This window comes from Monodelphis domestica, chromosome 5 (genome assembly GCF_027887165.1).
Source record: "Monodelphis domestica isolate mMonDom1 chromosome 5, mMonDom1.pri, whole genome shotgun sequence".
NCBI lineage: Eukaryota > Metazoa > Chordata > Mammalia > Didelphimorphia > Didelphidae > Monodelphis > Monodelphis domestica.
Window position 1 is genome coordinate 14,276,497 of NC_077231.1, and position 23,391 is coordinate 14,299,887.

Sequence of the window (23,391 nt, forward strand, 5' to 3'; positions counted from 1 at the left end):
GCTGGGAAGTGGCTGAAGCCGGATTCGAACCTAGGACCTCCCACCTCTAGGCTTGGCTCTCAATCCACTGAGCTACCCAGCCGCTCAATCCACTGAGCTACCCAGACGCCCACCCACCCCCTTAGGATTCTTTACAATATCTAATGGTAAATGGTTCTCACGATCAATTTAAGTGTTCATTGAGGAACTTTGTATGGATATTGAAGTTATGGATCACGAACAAAAGCAAATAATCTCAAACTACAACTCTGCTGTGACTCAGTAATAGTCGCCTTTAGATATTCCATTTTCAAAGAGCCATCATGGAAGTGATGAATGAGACACAGTGACTCCAAAAGCAAATGTTGACAGCAGTAATAGAAAGTACAGATTTTGGTTGGCTTGTAGTACTTGCCCAGAGTTAGAAAATGAAGAAAAGTCCGGGGTCAGATTCGAACCTACGACCTCTGGTCTTGAGGCCCAGCTCTCTGTCCACTGAGCCACTCAGCTGCGCTCCAACTTCCTTTTCCTGAACTACTCAAGGGTTTTCAACTTTCCCAGGGTTGGTTGGTTTCGTTGTTTGGTAGCTAGGAGCCTGACTACATGGCTTCAAGGCTAAATGGCCACAGGTGCCCAGGCTATTTGGCTTGCTGGAGGCTTCATTCATTAGGACACTCAAAAAGCCTGCTGATCTGAACCATGGACTTCAGGAGAAGCCTGAGCTTCACGAAGCTTCCTTTGACAAAGGGCACTCCATCAACAAGTGCCTTCTTCTTCTGGGACAAGCACAATGGAGAAGCTGGGGAAATGGCTAATCGGTGCAAGTCCCAGCTGATTGAACCCTTTCTACTGAGCCTCTCTTCCTTCCCTCCGTGGCCACAAAAAGCTCAGCTGAAAACAAGCCATAACCCTTCATGAGGAAGCTCTTCAGTGGGTTGATTTCCAAAGGTGCTGCCTGAGGATAGAAGGAAGGACTTCCCCAAAAGGTCCCCAGGGAGGTACCTGAACTAAAGAAAGAGTCCATGCTGTATCCACACCTGCTCTTACCCAGCTCTCTTTGTGGTCCCAGGATGGCTCCGATCTGAATAGAGCTCAACAGGTGGAACTGCATAAGGAGGATACCAGCAGAGACCAGCTTGACAATAGGAAAGAACTTCCTTGGGGAGCAAAATTGGAACTGCCACCTATGGTCATAGAGCCAGACAGGTAGTGGAGAGATTTCTATCATTGCCATTGCCTGAGAGGGATGTCCAATAATAATTCCTTTCTTGGCTTCTATTTTTAAAATTAAAGGGATTTCTCAACCCCAGGACGAATATTTTTTTCTTTTAGATGTTAATTATATTGTTTTAAAATGTTAATTCTATTCATCGATGCCAGTCAAGTTATTTCTTTTTTTTAAACCCTTATATATATACTGTATATTATATATATATGTATATGTATATGTATATATATGTATATGTATATGTATATATGTGTATATATATACTGTGTATTGGCTCCAAGGCAGAAGAGTGGTAAGGGCTAGGCAATGGGGGTCAAGTGACTTGCCCAGGTTCAAACAGCTGGGAAGTGGCTGAAGCCGGATTCGAACCTAGGACCTCCCACCTCTAGGCTTGGCTCTCAATCCACTGAGCTACCCAGCCGCCCACCCACCCCCTTAGGATTCTTTACAATATCTAATGGTAAATGGTTCTCACGATCAATTTAAGTGTTCATTGAGGAACTTTGTATGGATATTGAAGTTATGGATCACGAACAAAAGCAAATAATCTCAAACTACAACTCTGCTGTGACTCAGTAATAGTCGCCTTTAGATATTCCATTTTCAAAGAGCCATCATGGAAGTGATGAATGAGACACAGTGACTCCAAAAGCAAATGTTGACAGCAGTAATAGAAAGTACAGATTTTGGTTGGCTTGTAGTACTTGCCCAGAGTTAGAAAATGAAGAAAAGTCCGGGGTCAGATTCGAACCTACGACCTCTGGTCTTGAGGCCCAGCTCTCTGTCCACTGAGCCACTCAGCTGCGCTCCAACTTCCTTTTCCTGAACTACTCAAGGGTTTTCAACTTTCCCAGGGTTGGTTGGTTTCGTTGTTTGGTAGCTAGGAGCCTGACTACATGGCTTCAAGGCTAAATGGCCACAGGTGCCCAGGCTATTTGGCTTGCTGGAGGCTTCATTCATTAGGACACTCAAAAAGCCTGCTGATCTGAACCATGGACTTCAGGAGAAGCCTGAGCTTCACGAAGCTTCCTTTGACAAAGGGCACTCCATCAACAAGTGCCTTCTTCTTCTGGGACAAGCACAATGGAGAAGCTGGGGAAATGGCTAATCGGTGCAAGTCCCAGCTGATTGAACCCTTTCTACTGAGCCTCTCTTCCTTCCCTCCGTGGCCACAAAAAGCTCAGCTGAAAACAAGCCATAACCCTTCATGAGGAAGCTCTTCAGTGGGTTGATTTCCAAAGGTGCTGCCTGAGGATAGAAGGAAGGACTTCCCCAAAAGGTCCCCAGGGAGGTACCTGAACTAAAGAAAGAGTCCATGCTGTATCCACACCTGCTCTTACCCAGCTCTCTTTGTGGTCCCAGGATGGCTCCGATCTGAATAGAGCTCAACAGGTGGAACTGCATAAGGAGGATACCAGCAGAGACCAGCTTGACAATAGGAAAGAACTTCCTTGGGGAGCAAAATTGGAACTGCCACCTATGGTCATAGAGCCAGACAGGTAGTGGAGAGATTTCTATCATTGCCATTGCCTGAGAGGGATGTCCAATAATAATTCCTTTCTTGGCTTCTATTTTTAAAATTAAAGGGATTTCTCAACCCCAGGACGAATATTTTTTTCTTTTAGATGTTAATTATATTGTTTTAAAATGTTAATTCTATTCATCGATGCCAGTCAAGTTATTTCTTTTTTTTAAACCCTTATATATATACTGTATATTATATATATATGTATATGTATATGTATATATATGTATATGTATATGTATATATGTGTATATATATACTGTGTATTGGCTCCAAGGCAGAAGAGTGGTAAGGGCTAGGCAATGGGGGTCAAGTGACTTGCCCAGGTTGACACAGCTGGGAAGTGGCTGAAGCCGGATTCGAACCTAGGACCTCCCACCTCTAGGCTTGGCTCTCAATCCACTGAGCTACCCAGCCGCTCAATCCACTGAGCTACCCAGACGCCCACCCACCCCCTTAGGATTCTTTACAATATCTAATGGTAAATGGTTCTCACGATCAATTTAAGTGTTCATTGAGGAACTTTGTATGGATATTGAAGTTATGGATCACGAACAAAAGCAAATAATCTCAAACTACAACTCTGCTGTGACTCAGTAATAGTCGCCTTTAGATATTCCATTTTCAAAGAGCCATCATGGAAGTGATGAATGAGACACAGTGACTCCAAAAGCAAATGTTGACAGCAGTAATAGAAAGTACAGATTTTGGTTGGCTTGTAGTACTTGCCCAGAGTTAGAAAATGAAGAAAAGTCCGGGGTCAGATTCGAACCTACGACCTCTGGTCTTGAGGCCCAGCTCTCTGTCCACTGAGCCACTCAGCTGCGCTCCAACTTCCTTTTCCTGAACTACTCAAGGGTTTTCAACTTTCCCAGGGTTGGTTGGTTTCGTTGTTTGGTAGCTAGGAGCCTGACTACATGGCTTCAAGGCTAAATGGCCACAGGTGCCCAGGCTATTTGGCTTGCTGGAGGCTTCATTCATTAGGACACTCAAAAAGCCTGCTGATCTGAACCATGGACTTCAGGAGAAGCCTGAGCTTCACGAAGCTTCCTTTGACAAAGGGCACTCCATCAACAAGTGCCTTCTTCTTCTGGGACAAGCACAATGGAGAAGCTGGGGAAATGGCTAATCGGTGCAAGTCCCAGCTGATTCAACCCTTTCTGCTGAGCCTCTCTTCCTTCCCTCCGTGGCCACAAAAAGCTCAGCTGAAAACAAGCCATAACCCTTCATGAGGAAGCTCTTCAGTGGGTTGATTTCCAAAGGTGCTGCCTGAGGATAGAAGGAAGGACTTCCCCAAAAGGTCCCCAGGGAGGTACCTGAACTAAAGAAAGAGTCCATGCTGTATCCACACCTGCTCTTACCCAGCTCTCTTTGTGGTCCCAGGATGGCTCCGATCTGAATAGAGCTCAACAGGTGGAACTGCATAAGGAGGATACCAGCAGAGACCAGCTTGACAATAGGAAAGAACTTCCTTGGGGAGCAAAATTGGAACTGCCACCTATGGTCATAGAGCCAGACAGGTAGTGGAGAGATTTCTATCATTGCCATTGCCTGAGAGGGATGTCCAATAATAATTCCTTTCTTGGCTTCTATTTTTAAAATTAAAGGGATTTCTCAACCCCAGGACGAATATTTTTTTCTTTTAGATGTTAATTATATTGTTTTAAAATGTTAATTCTATTCATCGATGCCAGTCAAGTTATTTCTTTTTTTTAAACCCTTATATATATACTGTATATTATATATATATGTATATGTATATGTATATATATGTATATGTATATGTATATATGTGTATATATATACTGTGTATTGGCTCCAAGGCAGAAGAGTGGTAAGGGCTAGGCAATGGGGGTCAAGTGACTTGCCCAGGTTGACACAGCTGGGAAGTGGCTGAAGCCGGATTCGAACCTAGGACCTCCCACCTCTAGGCTTGGCTCTCAATCCACTGAGCTACCCAGCCGCTCAATCCACTGAGCTACCCAGACGCCCACCCACCCCCTTAGGATTCTTTACAATATCTAATGGTAAATGGTTCTCACGATCAATTTAAGTGTTCATTGAGGAACTTTGTATGGATATTGAAGTTATGGATCACGAACAAAAGCAAATAATCTCAAACTACAACTCTGCTGTGACTCAGTAATAGTCGCCTTTAGATATTCCATTTTCAAAGAGCCATCATGGAAGTGATGAATGAGACACAGTGACTCCAAAAGCAAATGTTGACAGCAGTAATAGAAAGTACAGATTTTGGTTGGCTTGTAGTACTTGCCCAGAGTTAGAAAATGAAGAAAAGTCCGGGGTCAGATTCGAACCTACGACCTCTGGTCTTGAGGCCCAGCTCTCTGTCCACTGAGCCACTCAGCTGCGCTCCAACTTCCTTTTCCTGAACTACTCAAGGGTTTTCAACTTTCCCAGGGTTGGTTGGTTTCGTTGTTTGGTAGCTAGGAGCCTGACTACATGGCTTCAAGGCTAAATGGCCACAGGTGCCCAGGCTATTTGGCTTGCTGGAGGCTTCATTCATTAGGACACTCAAAAAGCCTGCTGATCTGAACCATGGACTTCAGGAGAAGCCTGAGCTTCACGAAGCTTCCTTTGACAAAGGGCACTCCATCAACAAGTGCCTTCTTCTTCTGGGACAAGCACAATGGAGAAGCTGGGGAAATGGCTAATCGGTGCAAGTCCCAGCTGATTGAACCCTTTCTACTGAGCCTCTCTTCCTTCCCTCCGTGGCCACAAAAAGCTCAGCTGAAAACAAGCCATAACCCTTCATGAGGAAGCTCTTCAGTGGGTTGATTTCCAAAGGTGCTGCCTGAGGATAGAAGGAAGGACTTCCCCAAAAGGTCCCCAGGGAGGTACCTGAACTAAAGAAAGAGTCCATGCTGTATCCACACCTGCTCTTACCCAGCTCTCTTTGTGGTCCCAGGATGGCTCCGATCTGAATAGAGCTCAACAGGTGGAACTGCATAAGGAGGATACCAGCAGAGACCAGCTTGACAATAGGAAAGAACTTCCTTGGGGAGCAAAATTGGAACTGCCACCTATGGTCATAGAGCCAGACAGGTAGTGGAGAGATTTCTATCATTGCCATTGCCTGAGAGGGATGTCCAATAATAATTCCTTTCTTGGCTTCTATTTTTAAAATTAAAGGGATTTCTCAACCCCAGGACGAATATTTTTTTCTTTTAGATGTTAATTATATTGTTTTAAAATGTTAATTCTATTCATCGATGCCAGTCAAGTTATTTCTTTTTTTTAAACCCTTATATATATACTGTATATTATATATATATGTATATGTATATGTATATATATGTATATGTATATGTATATATGTGTATATATATACTGTGTATTGGCTCCAAGGCAGAAGAGTGGTAAGGGCTAGGCAATGGGGGTCAAGTGACTTGCCCAGGTTGACACAGCTGGGAAGTGGCTGAAGCCGGATTCGAACCTAGGACCTCCCACCTCTAGGCTTGGCTCTCAATCCACTGAGCTACCCAGCCGCTCAATCCACTGAGCTACCCAGCCGCCCACCCACCCCCTTAGGATTCTTTACAATATCTAATGGTAAATGGTTCTCACGATCAATTTAAGTGTTCATTGAGGAACTTTGTATGGATATTGAAGTTATGGATCACGAACAAAAGCAAATAATCTCAAACTACAACTCTGTTGTGACTCAGTAATAGTCGCCTTTAGATATTCCATTTTCAAAGAGCCATCATGGAAGTGATGAATGAGACACAGTGACTCCAAAAGCAAATGTTGACAGCAGTAATAGAAAGTACAGATTTTGGTTGGCTTGTAGTACTTGCCCAGAGTTAGAAAATGAAGAAAAGTCCGGGGTCAGATTCGAACCTACGACCTCTGGTCTTGAGGCCCAGCTCTCTGTCCACTGAGCCACTCAGCTGCGCTCCAACTTCCTTTTCCTGAACTACTCAAGGGTTTTCAACTTTCCCAGGGTTGGTTGGTTTCGTTGTTTGGTAGCTAGGAGCCTGACTACATGGCTTCAAGGCTAAATGGCCACAGGTGCCCAGGCTATTTGGCTTGCTGGAGGCTTCATTCATTAGGACACTCAAAAAGCCTGCTGATCTGAACCATGGACTTCAGGAGAAGCCTGAGCTTCACGAAGCTTCCTTTGACAAAGGGCACTCCATCAACAAGTGCCTTCTTCTTCTGGGACAAGCACAAGGGAGAAGCTGGGGAAATGGCTAATCGGTGCAAGTCCCAGCTGATTGAACCCTTTCTACTGAGCCTCTCTTCCTTCCCTCCGTGGCCACAAAAAGCTCAGCTGAAAACAAGCCATAACCCTTCATGAGGAAGCTCTTCAGTGGGTTGATTTCCAAAGGTGCTGCCTGAGGATAGAAGGAAGGACTTCCCCAAAAGGTCCCCAGGGAGGTACCTGAACTAAAGAAAGAGTCCATGCTGTATCCACACCTGCTCTTACCCAGCTCTCTTTGTGGTCCCAGGATGGCTCCGATCTGAATAGAGCTCAACAGGTGGAACTGCATAAGGAGGATACCAGCAGAGACCAGCTTGACAATAGGAAAGAACTTCCTTGGGGAGCAAAATTGGAACTGCCACCTATGGTCATAGAGCCAGACAGGTAGTGGAGAGATTTCTATCATTGCCATTGCCTGAGAGGGATGTCCAATAATAATTCCTTTCTTGGCTTCTATTTTTAAAATTAAAGGGATTTCTCAACCCCAGGACGAATATTTTTTTCTTTTAGATGTTAATTATATTGTTTTAAAATGTTAATTCTATTCATCGATGCCAGTCAAGTTATTTCTTTTTTTTAAACCCTTATATATATACTGTATATTATATATATATGTATATGTATATGTATATATATGTATATGTATATGTATATATGTGTATATATATACTGTGTATTGGCTCCAAGGCAGAAGAGTGGTAAGGGCTAGGCAATGGGGGTCAAGTGACTTGCCCAGGTTGACACAGCTGGGAAGTGGCTGAAGCCGGATTCGAACCTAGGACCTCCCACCTCTAGGCTTGGCTCTCAATCCACTGAGCTACCCAGCCGCTCAATCCACTGAGCTACCCAGCCGCCCACCCACCCCCTTAGGATTCTTTACAATATCTAATGGTAAATGGTTCTCACGATCAATTTAAGTGTTCATTGAGGAACTTTGTATGGATATTGAAGTTATGGATCATGAACAAAAGCAAATAATCTCAAACTACAACTCTGCTGTGACTCAGTAATAGTCGCCTTTAGATATTCCATTTTCAAAGAGCCATCATGGAAGTGATGAATGAGACACAGTGACTCCAAAAGCAAATGTTGACAGCAGTAATAGAAAGTACAGATTTTGGTTGGCTTGTAGTACTTGCCCAGAGTTAGAAAATGAAGAAAAGTCCGGGGTCAGATTCGAACCTACGACCTCTGGTCTTGAGGCCCAGCTCTCTGTCCACTGAGCCACTCAGCTGCGCTCCAACTTCCTTTTCCTGAACTACTCAAGGGTTTTCAACTTTCCCAGGGTTGGTTGGTTTCGTTGTTTGGTAGCTAGGAGCCTGACTACATGGCTTCAAGGCTAAATGGCCACAGGTGCCCAGGCTATTTGGCTTGCTGGAGGCTTCATTCATTAGGACACTCAAAAAGCCTGCTGATCTGAACCATGGACTTCAGGAGAAGCCTGAGTTTCACAAAGCTTCCTTTGACAAAGGGCACTCCATCAACAAGTGCCTTCTTCTTCTGGGACAAGCACAATGGAGAAGCTGGGGAAATGGCTAATCGGTGCAAGTCCCAGCTGATTCAACCCTTTCTGCTGAGCCTCTCTTCCTTCCCTCCGTGGCCACAAAAAGCTCAGCTGAAAACAACCCATAACCCTTCATGAGGAAGCTCTTCAGTGGGTTGATTTCCAAAGGTGCTGCCTGAGGATAGAAGGAAGGACTTCCCCAAAAGGTCCCCAGGGAGGTACCTGAACTAAAGAAAGAGTCCATGCTGTATCCACACCTGCTCTTACCCAGCTCTCTTTGTGGTCCCAGGATGGCGCCGATCTGAATAGAGCTCAACAGGTGGAACTGCATAAGGAGGATACCAGCAGAGACCAGCTTGACAATAGGAAAGAACTTCCTTGGGGAGCAAAATTGGAACTGCCACCTATGGTCATAGAGCCAGACAGGTAGTGGAGAGATTTCTATCATTGCCATTGCCTGAGAGGGATGTCCAATAATAATTCCTTTCTTGGCTTCTATTTTTAAAATTAAAGGGATTTCTCAACCCCAGGACGAATATTTTTTTCTTTTAGATGTTAATTATATTGTTTTAAAATGTTAATTCTATTCATCGATGCCAGTCAAGTTATTTCTTTTTTTTAAACCCTTATATATATACTGTATATTATATATATATGTATATGTATATGTATATATATGTATATGTATATGTATATATGTGTATATATATACTGTGTATTGGCTCCAAGGCAGAAGAGTGGTAAGGGCTAGGCAATGGGGGTCAAGTGACTTGCCCAGGTTGACACAGCTGGGAAGTGGCTGAAGCCGGATTCGAACCTAGGACCTCCCACCTCTAGGCTTGGCTCTCAATCCACTGAGCTACCCAGCCGCTCAATCCACTGAGCTACCCAGACGCCCACCCACCCCCTTAGGATTCTTTACAATATCTAATGGTAAATGGTTCTCACGATCAATTTAAGTGTTCATTGAGGAACTTTGTATGGATATTGAAGTTATGGATCATGAACAAAAGCAAATAATCTCAAACTACAACTCTGCTGTGACTCAGTAATAGTCGCCTTTAGATATTCCATTTTCAAAGAGCCATCATGGAAGTGATGAATGAGACACAGTGACTCCAAAAGCAAATGTTGACAGCAGTAATAGAAAGTACAGATTTTGGTTGGCTTGTAGTACTTGCCCAGAGTTAGAAAATGAAGAAAAGTCCGGGGTCAGATTCGAACCTACGACCTCTGGTCTTGAGGCCCAGCTCTCTGTCCACTGAGCCACTCAGCTGCGCTCCAACTTCCTTTTCCTGAACTACTCAAGGGTTTTCAACTTTCCCAGGGTTGGTTGGTTTCGTTGTTTGGTAGCTAGGAGCCTGACTACATGGCTTCAAGGCTAAATGGCCACAGGTGCCCAGGCTATTTGGCTTGCTGGAGGCTTCATTCATTAGGACACTCAAAAAGCCTGCTGATCTGAACCATGGACTTCAGGAGAAGCCTGAGTTTCACAAAGCTTCCTTTGACAAAGGGCACTCCATCAACAAGTGCCTTCTTCTTCTGGGACAAGCACAATGGAGAAGCTGGGGAAATGGCTAATCGGTGCAAGTCCCAGCTGATTCAACCCTTTCTGCTGAGCCTCTCTTCCTTCCCTCCGTGGCCACAAAAAGCTCAGCTGAAAACAACCCATAACCCTTCATGAGGAAGCTCTTCAGTGGGTTGATTTCCAAAGGTGCTGCCTGAGGATAGAAGGAAGGACTTCCCCAAAAGGTCCCCAGGGAGGTACCTGAACTAAAGAAAGAGTCCATGCTGTATCCACACCTGCTCTTACCCAGCTCTCTTTGTGGTCCCAGGATGGCTCCGATCTGAATAGAGCTCAACAGGTGGAACTGCATAAGGAGGATACCAGCAGAGACCAGCTTGACAATAGGAAAGAACTTCCTTGGGGAGCAAAATTGGAACTGCCACCTATGGTCATAGAGCCAGACAGGTAGTGGAGAGATTTCTATCATTGCCATTGCCTGAGAGGGATGTCCAATAATAATTCCTTTCTTGGCTTCTATTTTTAAAATTAAAGGGATTTCTCAACCCCAGGACGAATATTTTTTTCTTTTAGATGTTAATTATATTGTTTTAAAATGTCAATTCTATTCATCGATGCCAGTCAAGTTATTTCTTTTTTTTAAACCCTTATATATATACTGTATATTATATATATATGTATATGTATATGTATATATATGTATATGTATATGTATATATGTGTATATATATACTGTGTATTGGCTCCAAGGCAGAAGAGTGGTAAGGGCTAGGCAATGGGGGTCAAGTGACTTGCCCAGGTTGACACAGCTGGGAAGTGGCTGAAGCCGGATTCGAACCTAGGACCTCCCACCTCTAGGCTTGGCTCTCAATCCACTGAGCTACCCAGCCGCCCACCCACCCCCTTAGGATTCTTTACAATATCTAATGGTAAATGGTTCTCACGATCAATTTAAGTGTTCATTGAGGAACTTTGTATGGATATTGAAGTTATGGATCACGAACAAAAGCAAATAATCTCAAACTACAACTCTGCTGTGACTCAGTAATAGTCGCCTTTAGATATTCCATTTTCAAAGAGCCATCATGGAAGTGATGAATGAGACACAGTGACTCCAAAAGCAAATGTTGACAGCAGTAATAGAAAGTACAGATTTTGGTTGGCTTGTAGTACTTGCCCAGAGTTAGAAAATGAAGAAAAGTCCGGGGTCAGATTCGAACCTACGACCTCTGGTCTTGAGGCCCAGCTCTCTGTCCACTGAGCCACTCAGCTGCGCTCCAACTTCTTTTTCCTGAACTACTCAAGGGTTTTCAACTTTCCCAGGGTTGGTTGGTTTCGTTGTTTGGTAGCTAGGAGCCTGACTACATGGCTTCAAGGCTAAATGGCCACAGGTGCCCAGGCTATTTGGCTTGCTGGAGGCTTCATTCATTAGGACACTCAAAAAGCCTGCTGATCTGAACCATGGACTTCAGGAGAAGCCTGAGTTTCACAAAGCTTCCTTTGACAAAGGGCACTCCATCAACAAGTGCCTTCTTCTTCTGGGACAAGCACAATGGAGAAGCTGGGGAAATGGCTAATCGGTGCAAGTCCCAGCTGATTCAACCCTTTCTGCTGAGCCTCTCTTCCTTCCCTCCGTGGCCACAAAAAGCTCAGCTGAAAACAAGCCATAACCCTTCATGAGGAAGCTCTTCAGTGGGTTGATTTCCAAAGGTGCTGCCTGAGGATAGAAGGAAGGACTTCCCCAAAAGGTCCCCAGGGAGGTACCTGAACTAAAGAAAGAGTCCATGCTGTATCCACACCTGCTCTTACCCAGCTCTCTTTGTGTTCCCAGGATGGCTCCGATCTGAATAGAGCTCAACAGGTGGAACTGCATAAGGAGGATACCAGCAGAGACCAGCTTGACAATAGGAAAGAACTTCCTTGGGGAGCAAAATTGGAACTGACACCTATGGTCATAGAGCCAGACAGGTAGTGGAGAGATTTCTATCATTTCCATTGCCTCAGAGGGATGTCCAATAATAATTCCTTTCTTGGCTTCTATTTTTAATATTAAAGGGATTTCTCAACCCCAGGACGAATATTTTTTTCTTTTAGATGTTAATTATATTGTTTTAAATTGTTAATTCTATTCATCGATGCCAGTCAAGTTATTTCTTTTTTTAAAACCCTTATATATATACTGTATATTATATATATGTATATGTATATGTATATATATGTATATGTATATATATGTATATATATATACTGTGTATTGGCTCCAAGGCAGAAGAGTGGTAAGGGCTAGGCAATGGGGGTCAAGTGACTTGCCCAGGTTCACACAGCTGGGAAGTGGCTGAAGCCGTATTCGAACCTAGGACCTCCCACCTCTAGGCTTGGCTCTCAATCCACTGAGCTACCCAGCCGCTCAATCCACTGAGCTACCCAGCCGCCCACCCACCCCCTTAGGATTCTTTACAATATCTAATGGTAAATGGTTCTCACGATCAATTTAAGTGTTCATTGAGGAACTTTGTATGGATATTGAAGTTATGGATCATGAACAAAAGGAAATAATCTCAAACTACAACTCTGCTGTGACTCAGTAATAGTCGCCTTTAGATATTCCATTTTCAAAGAGCCATCATGGAAGTGATGAATGAGACACAGTGACTCCAAAAGCAAATGTTGACAGCAGTAATAGAAAGTACAGATTTTGGTTGGCTTGTAGTACTTGCCCAGAGTTAGAAAATGAAGAAAAGTCCGGGGTCAGATTCGAACCTACGACCTCTGGTCTTGAGGCCCAGCTCTCTGTCCACTGAGCCACTCAGCTGCGCTCCAACTTCCTTTTCCTGAACTACTCAAGGGTTTTCAACTTTCCCAGGGTTGGTTGGTTTCGTTGTTTGGTAGCTAGGAGCCTGACTACATGGCTTCAAGGCTAAATGGCCACAGGTGCCCAGGCTATTTGGCTTGCTGGAGGCTTCATTCATTAGGACACTCAAAAAGCCTGCTGATCTGAACCATGGACTTCAGGAGAAGCCTGAGTTTCACAAAGCTTCCTTTGACAAAGGGCACTCCATCAACAAGTGCCTTCTTCTTCTGGGACAAGCACAATGGAGAAGCTGGGGAAATGGCTAATCGGTGCAAGTCCCAGCTGATTCAACCCTTTCTGCTGAGCCTCTCTTCCTTCCCTCCGTGGCCACAAAAAGCTCAGCTGAAAACAAGCCATAACCCTTCATGAGGAAGCTCTTCAGTGGGTTGATTTCCAAAGGTGCTGCCTGAGGATAGAAGGAAGGACTTCCCCAAAAGGTCCCCAGGGAGGTACCTGAACTAAAGAAAGAGTCCATGCTGTATCCACACCTGCTCTTACCCAGCTCTCTTTGTGGTCCCAGGATGGCTCCGATCTGAATAGAGCTCAACAGGTGGAACTGCATAAGGAGGATACCAGCAGAGACCAGCTTGACAATAGGAAAGAACTTCCTTGGGGAGCAAAATTGGAACTGCCACCTATGGTCATAGAGCCAGACAGGTAGTGGAGAGATTTCTATCATTGCCATTGCCTGAGAGGGATGTCCAATAATAATTCCTTTCTTGGCTTCTATTTTTAAAATTAAAGGGATTTCTCAACCCCAGGACGAATATTTTTTTCTTTTAGATGTTAATTATATTGTTTTAAAATGTTAATTCTATTCATCGATGCCAGTCAAGTTATTTCTTTTTTTTAAACCCTTATATATATACTGTATATTATATATATGTATATGTATATGTATATATATGTATATGTATATGTATATATGTGTATATATATACTGTGTATTGGCTCCAAGGCAGAAGAGTGGTAAGGGCTAGGCAATGGGGGTCAAGTGACTTGCCCAGGTTGACACAGCTGGGAAGTGGCTGAAGCCGGATTCGAACCTAGGACCTCCCACCTCTAGGCTTGGCTCTCAATCCACTGAGCTACCCAGCCGCTCAATCCACTGAGCTACCCAGACGCCCACCCACCCCCTTAGGATTCTTTACAATATCTAATGGTAAATGGTTCTCACGATCAATTTAAGTGTTCATTGAGGAACTTTGTATGGATATTGAAGTTATGGATCATGAACAAAAGCAAATAATCTCAAACTACAACTCTGCTGTGACTCAGTAATAGTCGCCTTTAGATATTCCATTTTCAAAGAGCCATCATGGAAGTGATGAATGAGACACAGTGACTCCAAAAGCAAATGTTGACAGCAGTAATAGAAAGTACAGATTTTGGTTGGCTTGTAGTACTTGCCCAGAGTTAGAAAATGAAGAAAAGTCCGGGGTCAGATTCGAACCTACGACCTCTGGTCTTGAGGCCCAGCTCTCTGTCCACTGAGCCACTCAGCTGCGCTCCAACTTCCTTTTCCTGAACTACTCAAGGGTTTTCAACTTTCCCAGGGTTGGTTGGTTTCGTTGTTTGGTAGCTAGGAGCCTGACTACATGGCTTCAAGGCTAAATGGCCACAGGTGCCCAGGCTATTTGGCTTGCTGGAGGCTTCATTCATTAGGACACTCAAAAAGCCTGCTGATCTGAACCATGGACTTCAGGAGAAGCCTGAGTTTCACAAAGCTTCCTTTGACAAAGGGCACTCCATCAACAAGTGCCTTCTTCTTCTGGGACAAGCACAATGGAGAAGCTGGGGAAATGGCTAATCTGTGCAAGTCCCAGCTGATTCAACCCTTTCTGCTGAGCCTCTCTTCCTTCCCTCCGTGGCCACAAAAAGCTCAGCTGAAAACAAGCCATAACCCTTCATGAGGAAGCTCTTCAGTGGGTTGATTTCCAAAGGTGCTGCCTGAGGATAGAAGGAAGGACTTCCCCAAAAGGTCCCCAGGGAGGTACCTGAACTAAAGAAAGAGTCCATGCTGTATCCACACCTGCTCTTACCCAGCTCTCTTTGTGGTCCCAGGATGGCTCCGATCTGAATAGAGCTCAACAGGTGGAACTGCATAAGGAGGATACCAGCAGAGACCAGCTTGACAATAGGAAAGAACTTCCTTGGGGAGCAAAATTGGAACTGCCACCTATGGTCATAGAGCCAGACAGGTAGTGGAGAGATTTCTATCATTGCCATTGCCTGAGAGGGATGTCCAATAATAATTCCTTTCTTGGCTTCTATTTTTAAAATTAAAGGGATTTCTCAACCCCAGGACGAATATTTTTTTCTTTTAGATGTTAATTATATTGTTTTAAAATGTTAATTCTATTCATCGATGCCAGTCAAGTTATTTCTTTTTTTTAAACCCTTATATATATACTGTATATTATATATATATGTATATGTATATGTATGTATATGTATATGTATATATATGTATATGTATATATATGTGTATATATATACTGTGTATTGGCTCCAAGGCAGAAGAGTGGTAAGGGCTAGGCAATGGGGGTCAAGTGACTTGCCCAGGTTCTCACAGCTGGGAAGTGGCTGAAGCCGGATTCGAACCTAGGACCTCCCACCTCTAGGCTTGGCTCTCAATCCACTGAGCTACCCAGCCGCTCAATCCACTGAGCTACCGAGCCGCCCACCCACCCCCTTAGGATTCTTTACAATATCTAATGATAAATGGTTCTCACGATCAATTTAAGTGTTCATTGAGGAACTTTGTATGGAAATTGAAGTTATGGATCACGAACAAAAGCAAATAATCTCAAACTACAACTCTGCTGTGACTCAGTAATAGTCGCCTTTAGATATTCCATTTTCATAGAGCCATCATGGAAGTGATGAATGAGACACAGTGACTCCAAAAGCAAATGTTGACAGCAGTAATAGAAAGTACAGACTTTGGTTGGCTTGTAGTACTTGCCCAGAGTTAGAAAATGAAGAAAAGTCTGGGGTCAGATTCGAACCTACGACCTCTGGTCTTGAGGCCCAGCTCTCTGTCCACTGAGCCACTCAGCTGCGCTCCAACTTCCTTTTCCTGAACTACTCAAGGGTTTTCAACTTTCCCAGGGTTGGTTGGTTTCGTTGTTTGGTAGCTAGGAGCCTGACTACATGGCTTCAAGGCTAAATGGCCACAGGTGCCCAGGCTATTTGGCTTGCTGGAGGCTTCATTCATTAGGACACTCAAAAAGCCTGCTGATCTGAACCATGGACTTCAGGAGAAGCCTGAGCTTCACGAAGCTTCCTTTGACAAAGGGCACTCCATCAACAAGTGCCTTCTTCTTCTGGGACAAGCACAATGGAGAAGCTGGGGAAATGGCTAATCGGTGCAAGTCCCAGCTGATTCAACCCTTTCTGCTGAGCCTCTCTTCCTTCCCTCCGTGGCCACAAAAAGCTCAGCTGAAAACAAGCCATAACCCTTCATGAGGAAGCTCTTCAGTGGGTTGATTTCCAAAGGTGCTGCCTGAGGATAGAAGGAAGGACTTCCCCAAAAGGTCCCCAGGGAGGTACCTGAACTAAAGAAAGAGTCCATGCTGTATCCACACCTGCTCTTACCCAGCTCTCTTTGTGTTCCCAGGATGGCTCCGATCTGAATAGAGCTCAACAGGTGGAACTGCATAAGGAGGATACCAGCAGAGACCAGCTTGACAATAGGAAAGAACTTCCTTGGGGAGCAAAATTGGAACTGCCACCTATGGTCATAGAGCCAGACAGGTAGTGGAGAGATTTCTATCATTTCCATTGCCTCAGAGGGATGTCCAATAATAATTCCTTTCTTGGCTTCTATTTTTAATATTAAAGGGATTTCTCAACCCCAGGACGAATATTTTTTTCTTTTAGATGTTAATTATATTGTTTTAAATTGTTAATTCTATTCATCGATGCCAGTCAAGTTATTTCTTTTTTTAAAACCCTTATATATATACTGTATATTATATATATGTATATGTATATGTATATATATGTATATGTATATATATGTATATATATATACTGTGTATTGGCTCCAAGGCAGAAGAGTGGTAAGGGCTAGGCAATGGGGGTCAAGTGACTTGCCCAGGTTCACACAGCTGGGAAGTGGCTGAAGCCGTATTCGAACCTAGGACCTCCCACCTCTAGGCTTGGCTCTCAATCCACTGAGCTACCCAGCCGCTCAATCCACTGAGCTACCCAGCCGCCCACCCACCCCCTTAGGATTCTTTACAATATCTAATGGTAAATGGTTCTCACGATCAATTTAAGTGTTCATTGAGGAACTTTGTATGGATATTGAAGTTATGGATCATGAACAAAAGGAAATAATCTCAAACTACAACTCTGCTGTGACTCAGTAATAGTCGCCTTTAGATATTCCATTTTCAAAGAGCCATCATGGAAGTGATGAATGAGACACAGTGACTCCAAAAGCAAATGTTGACAGCAGTAATAGAAAGTACAGATTTTGGTTGGCTTGTAGTACTTGCCCAGAGTTAGAAAATGAAGAAAAGTCCGGGGTCAGATTCGAACCTACAACCTCTGGTCTTGAGGCCCAGCTCTCTGTCCACTGAGCCACTCAGCTGCGCTCCAACTTCCTTTTCCTGAACTACTCAAGGGTTTTCAACTTTCCCAGGGTTGGTTGGTTTCGTTGTTTGGTAGCTAGGAGCCTGACTACATGGCTTCAAGGCTAAATGGCCACAGGTGCCCAGGCTATTTGGCTTGCTGGAGGCTTCATTCATTAGGACACTCAAAAAGCCTGCTGATCTGAACCATGGACTTCAGGAGAAGCCTGAGTTTCACAAAGCTTCCTTTGACAAAGGGCACTCCATCAACAAGTGCCTTCTTCTTCTGGGACAAGCACAATGGAGAAGCTGGGGAAATGGCTAATCGGTGCAAGTCCCAGCTGATTCAACCCTTTCTGCTGAGCCTCTCTTCCTTCCCTCCGTGGCCACAAAAAGCTCAGCTGAAAACAAGCCATAACCCTTCATGAGGAAGCTCTTCAGTGGGTTGATTTCCAAAGGTGCTGCCTGAGGATAGAAGGAAGGACTTCCCCAAAAGGTCCCCAGGGAGGTACCTGAACTAAAGAAAGAGTCCATGCTGTATCCACACCTGCTCTTACCCAGCTCTCTTTGTGGTCCCAGGATGGCTCCGATCTGAATAGAGCTCAACAGGTGGAACTGCATAAGGAGGATACCAGCAGAGACCAGCTTGACAATAGGAAAGAACTTCCTTGGGGAGCAAAATTGGAACTGCCACCTATGGTCATAGAGCCAGACAGGTAGTGGAGAGATTTCTATCATTGCCATTGCCTGAGAGGGATGTCCAATAATAATTCCTTTCTTGGCTTCTATTTTTAAAATTAAAGGGATTTCTCAACCCCAGGACGAATATTTTTTTCTTTTAGATGTTAATTATATTGTTTTAAAATGTTAATTCTATTCATCGATGCCAGTCAAGTTATTTCTTTTTTTTAAACCCTTATATATATACTGTATATTATATATATGTATATGTATATGTATATATATGTATATGTATATGTATATATGTGTATATATATACTGTGTATTGGCTCCAAGGCAGAAGAGTGGTAAGGGCTAGGCAATGGGGGTCAAGTGACTTGCCCAGGTTGACACAGCTGGGAAGTGGCTGAAGCCGGATTCGAACCTAGGACCTCCCACCTCTAGGCTTGGCTCTCAATCCACTGAGCTACCCAGCCGCTCAATCCACTGAGCTACCCAGACGCCCACCCACCCCCTTAGGATTCTTTACAATATCTAATGGTAAATGGTTCTCACGATCAATTTAAGTGTTCATTGAGGAACTTTGTATGGATATTGAAGTTATGGATCATGAACAAAAGCAAATAATCTCAAACTACAACTCTGCTGTGACTCAGTAATAGTCGCCTTTAGATATTCCATTTTCAAAGAGCCATCATGGAAGTGATGAATGAGACACAGTGACTCCAAAAGCAAATGTTGACAGCAGTAATAGAAAGTACAGATTTTGGTTGGCTTGTAGTACTTGCCCAGAGTTAGAAAATGAAGAAAAGTCCGGGGTCAGATTCGAACCTACGACCTCTGGTCTTGAGGCCCAGCTCTCTGTCCACTGAGCCACTCAGCTGCGCTCCAACTTCCTTTTCCTGAACTACTCAAGGGTTTTCAACTTTCCCAAGGTTGGTTGGTTTCGTTGTTTGGTAGCTAGGAGCCTGACTACATGGCTTCAAGGCTAAATGGCCACAGGTGCCCAGGCTATTTGGCTTGCTGGAGGCTTCATTCATTAGGACACTCAAAAAGCCTGCTGATCTGAACCATGGACTTCAGGAGAAGCCTGAGTTTCACAAAGCTTCCTTTGACAAAGGGCACTCCATCAACAAGTGCCTTCTTCTTCTGGGACAAGCACAATGGAGAAGCTGGGGAAATGGCTAATCGGTGCAAGTCCCAGCTGATTCAACCCTTTCTGCTGAGCCTCTCTTCCTTCCCTCCGTGGCCACAAAAAGCTCAGCTGAAAACAAGCCATAACCCTTCATGAGGAAGCTCTTCAGTGGGTTGATTTCCAAAGGTGCTGCCTGAGGATAGAAGGAAGGACTTCCCCAAAAGGTCCCCAGGGAGGTACCTGAACTAAAGAAAGAGTCCATGCTGTATCCACACCTGCTCTTACCCAGCTCTCTTTGTGGTCCCAGGATGGCTCCGATCTGAATAGAGCTCAACAGGTGGAACTGCATAAGGAGGATACCAGCAGAGACCAGCTTGACAATAGGAAAGAACTTCCTTGGGGAGCAAAATTGGAACTGCCACCTATGGTCATAGAGCCAGACAGGTAGTGGAGAGATTTCTATCATTGCCATTGCCTGAGAGGGATGTCCAATAATAATTCCTTTCTTGGCTTCTATTTTTAAAATTAAAGGGATTTCTCAACCCCAGGACGAATATTTTTTTCTTTTAGATGTTAATTATATTGTTTTAAAATGTTAATTCTATTCATCGATGCCAGTCAAGTTATTTCTTTTTTTTAAACCCTTATATATATACTGTATATTATATATATATGTATATGTATATGTATGTATATGTATATGTATATATATGTATATGTATATATATGTATATATATATACTGTGTATTGGCTCCAAGGCAGAAGAGTGGTAAGGGCTAGGCATTGGGGGTCAAGTGACTTGCCCAGGTTCTCACAGCTGGGAAGTGGCTGAAGCCGGATTCGAACCTAGGACCTCCCACCTCTAGGCTTGGCTCTCAATCCACTGAGCTACCCAGCCGCTCAATCCACTGAGCTACCGAGCCGCCCACCCACCCCCTTAGGATTCTTTACAATATCTAATGATAAATGGTTCTCACGATCAATTTAAGTGTTCATTGAGGAACTTTGTATGGAAATTGAAGTTATGGATCACGAACAAAAGCAAATAATCTCAAACTACAACTCTGCTGTGACTCAGTAATAGTCGCCTTTAGATATTCCATTTTCAAAGAGCCATCATGGAAGTGATGAATGAGACACAGTGACTCCAAAAGCAAATGTTGACAGCAGTAATAGAAAGTACAGACTTTGGTTGGCTTGTAGTACTTGCCCAGAGTTAGAAAATGAAGAAAAGTCTGGGGTCAGATTCGAACCTACGACCTCTGGTCTTGAGGCCCAGCTCTCTGTCCACTGAGCCACTCAGCTGCGCTCCAACTTCCTTTTCCTGAACTACTCAAGGGTTTTCAACTTTCCCAGGGTTGGTTGGTTTCGTTGTTTGGTAGCTAGGAGCCTGACTACATGGCTTCAAGGCTAAATGGCCACAGGTGCCCAGGCTATTTGGCTTGCTGGAGGCTTCATTCATTAGGACACTCAAAAAGCCTGCTGATCTGAACCATGGACTTCAGGAGAAGCCTGAGCTTCACGAAGCTTCCTTTGACAAAGGGCACTCCATCAACAAGTGCCTTCTTCTTCTGGGACAAGCACAATGGAGAAGCTGGGGAAATGGCTAATCGGTGCAAGTCCCAGCTGATTCAACCCTTTCTGCTGAGCCTCTCTTCCTTCCCTCCGTGGCCACAAAAAGCTCAGCTGAAAACAAGCCATAACCCTTCATGAGGAAGCTCTTCAGTGGGTTGATTTCCAAAGGTGCTGCCTGAGGATAGAAGGAAGGATTTCCCCAAAAGGTCCCCAGGGAGGTACCTGAACTAAAGAAAGAGTCCATGCTGTATCCACACCTGCTCTTACCCAGCTCTCTTTGTGTTCCCAGGATGGCTCCGATCTGAATAGAGCTCAACAGGTGGAACTGCATAAGGAGGATACCAGCAGAGACCAGCTTGACAATAGGAAAGAACTTCCTTGGGGAGCAAAATTGGAACTGCCACCTATGGTCATAGAGCCAGACAGGTAGTGGAGAGATTTCTATCATTTCCATTGCCTCAGAGGGATGTCCAATAATAATTCCTTTCATGGCTTCTATTTTTAATATTAAAGGGATTTCTCAACCCCAGGACGAATATTTTTTTCTTTTAGATGTTAATTATATTGTTTTAAATTGTTAATTCTATTCATCGATGCCAGTCAAGTTATTTCTTTTTTTAAAACCCTGATATATATACTGTATATTATATATATGTATATGTATATGTATATATATGTATATGTATATATATGTATATATATATACTGTGTATTGGCTCCAAGGCAGAAGAGTGGTAAGGGCTAGGCAATGGGGGTCAAGTGACTTGCCCAGGTTCACACAGCTGGGAAGTGGCTGAAGCCGGATTCGAACCTAGGACCTCCCACCTCTAGGCTTGGCTCTCAATCCACTGAGCTACCCAGCCTCTCAATCCACTGAGCTACCCAGCCACCCACCCACCCCCTTAGGATTCTTTACAATATCTAATGATAAATGGTTCTCACGATCAATTTAAGTGTTCATTGAGGAACTTTGTATAGATATTGAAGTTATGGATCACGAACAAAAGGAAATAATCTCAAACTACAACTCTGCTGTGACTCAGTAATAGTCGCCTTTAGATATTCCATTTTCAAAGAGCCATCATGGAAGTGATGAATGAGACACAGTGACTCCAAAAGCAAATGTTGACAGCAGTAATAGAAAGTACAGATTTTGGTTGGCTTGTAGTACTTGCCCAGAGTTAGAAAATGAAGAAAAGTCTGGGGTCAGATTCGAACCTACGACCTCTGGTCTTGAGGCCCAGCTCTCAGTCCACTGAGCCACTCAGCTGCGCTCCAACTTCCTTTTACTGAACTACTCAAGGGTTTTCAACTTTCCCAGGGTTGGTTGGTTTCGTTGTTTGGTAGCTAGGAGCCTGACTACATGGCTTCAAGGCTAAATGGCCACAGGTGCCCAGGCTATTTGGCTTGCTGGAGGCTTCATTCATTAGGACACTCAAAAAGCCTGCTGATCTGAACCATGGACTTCAGGAGAAGCCTGAGCTTCACGAAGCTTCCTTTGACAAAGGGCACTCCATCAACAAGTGCCTTCTTCTTCTGGGACAAGCACAATGGAGAAGCTGGGGAAATGGCTAATCTGTGCAAGTCCCAGCTGATTCAACCCTTTCTGCTGAGCCTCTCTTCCTTCCCTCCGTGGCCACAAAAAGCTCAGCTGAAAACAAGCCATAACCCTTCATGAGGAAGCTCTTCAGTGGGTTGATTTCCAAAGGTGCTGCCTGAGGATAGAAGGAAGGACTTCCCCAAAAGGTCCCCAGGGAGGTACCTGAACTAAAGAAAGAGTCCATACTGTATCCATACCTGCTCTTACCCAGCTCTCTTTGTGGTCCCAGGATGGCTCCGATCTGAATAGAGCTCAACAGGTGGAACTGCATAAGGTGGATACCAGCAGAGACCAGCTTGACAATAGGAAAGAACTTCCTTGGGGAGCAAAATTGGAACTGCCACCTATGGTCATAGAGCCAGACAGGTAGTGGAGAGATTTCTATCATTTCCATTGCCTGAGAGGGATGTCCAATAATAATTCCTTTCTTGGCTTCTATTTTTAATATTAAAGGGATTTCTCAACCCCAGGACGAATATTTTTTTCTTTTAGATGTTAATTATATTGTTTTAAAATGTTAATTCTATTCATCGATGCCAGTCAAGTTATTTCTTTTTTTTAAACCCTTATATATATGCTGTATATTATATATATATATGTATATGTATATGTATATATATGTATATGTATATATATGTATATATATATACTGTGTATTGGCTCCAAGGCAGAAGAGTGGTAAGGACTAGGCAATGGGGGTCAAGTGACTTGCCCAGGTTCTCACAGCTGGGAAGTGGCTGAAGCCGGATTCGAACCTAGGACCTCCCACCTCTAGGCTTGGCTCTCAATCCACTGAGCTACCCAGCCGCTCAATCCACTGAGCTAACCAGCCGCCCACCCATCCCCTTAGGATTCTTTACAATATCTAATGATAAATGGTTCTCACGATCAATTTAAGTGTTCATTGAGGAACTTTGTATGGAAATTGAAGTTATGGATCACGAACAAAAGCAAATAATCTCAAACTACAACTCTG